General features: G+C 54.0%; 1 protein-coding gene across 1 annotated transcript in view; it reads right to left on the bottom strand.

Annotated features, from left to right (window-relative positions):
• Positions 1 to 766, bottom strand: part of PLPPR1 (phospholipid phosphatase related 1) — a 354157-nt gene extending 353391 nt beyond the window's left edge. Inside the window, exon 1 of the mRNA XM_069090558.1 lies at positions 526 to 766. The gene's annotated coding sequence lies outside the window, so the exon portion shown is untranslated. The remainder of the gene's footprint in view (positions 1 to 525) is intronic.
• Between the last annotated feature and the right edge of the window lie 8 nt (positions 767 to 774).

Here is a 774-nt window from a genome sequence, read left to right as displayed (position 1 = left end):
CACACACACACACACACACACACACACACACACACACACACACACACCAGCACCCACAACCACGGATTCTCAGATCTCACACATTCACGCGTCACACACTACAGATCCCAAACGAATCCAGCCGCCTGCGTGGGTAAGAAAGGGAGAGTTGGGAAGGAAAAGTGCAGCCAACATGCCCCCTTTGTTTGCACATTTCCCCAAATAAGAGGGGGGAAAAGTTTATGGGAATTTTAGGGAAAGAAACCCCGCAGTTTCCCCTGTCAAGCGGACACATTTCAGAAACCGAAGCATCTTTTTTTTCGTTTTTCCTTCCCTCACATTGCAAGGATCTGAGTCTCCATGCACATCTCTTTCTGCCCTAAGAGCGGTACACTGTGGGGTTTCCACCTCTCGCCCGCCTGCCGTCACCTACCATCCTCCCGCAGGCATGCAACCTCCCATTGCCAACTGCCCGGAAAACGCGCTGCTGCCGCGGCATCCCAGCCGGTGGCCGGTTTGGCTTGGCTCATTGTGCCCGGTGCTCACCTCCAACCTCCAGTTGCGGATCCCTCCTGTTCCCTGTTCCCTTACACAGCTGTCCGGCTAAGAGTAGCAAGATCCATTCAGGCTGCTGGCCGGGGACACAGTCCTCACCCAATGCATATCCCGCGTGAGTGAGCAAGTGTGCAAGTATACGAGTGTGTGTGTGTGTGTGTGTGTGTGTGTGTGTGTGTGTGTGTGTATGACTGGAGGGAGAGAGAGAGAGAGAGAGAGAGAGAGAGAGAGAGAGAGAGA

This window comes from Petaurus breviceps, unplaced genomic scaffold (genome assembly GCF_028583685.1).
Source record: "Petaurus breviceps papuanus isolate PSGF00001 unplaced genomic scaffold, PetGlider_PUasm1.0 187, whole genome shotgun sequence".
NCBI lineage: Eukaryota > Metazoa > Chordata > Mammalia > Diprotodontia > Petauridae > Petaurus > Petaurus breviceps.
The sequence above is the reverse complement of the archived record's forward strand: the minus strand, read 5'-3'. Positions and strand labels throughout refer to the sequence as shown.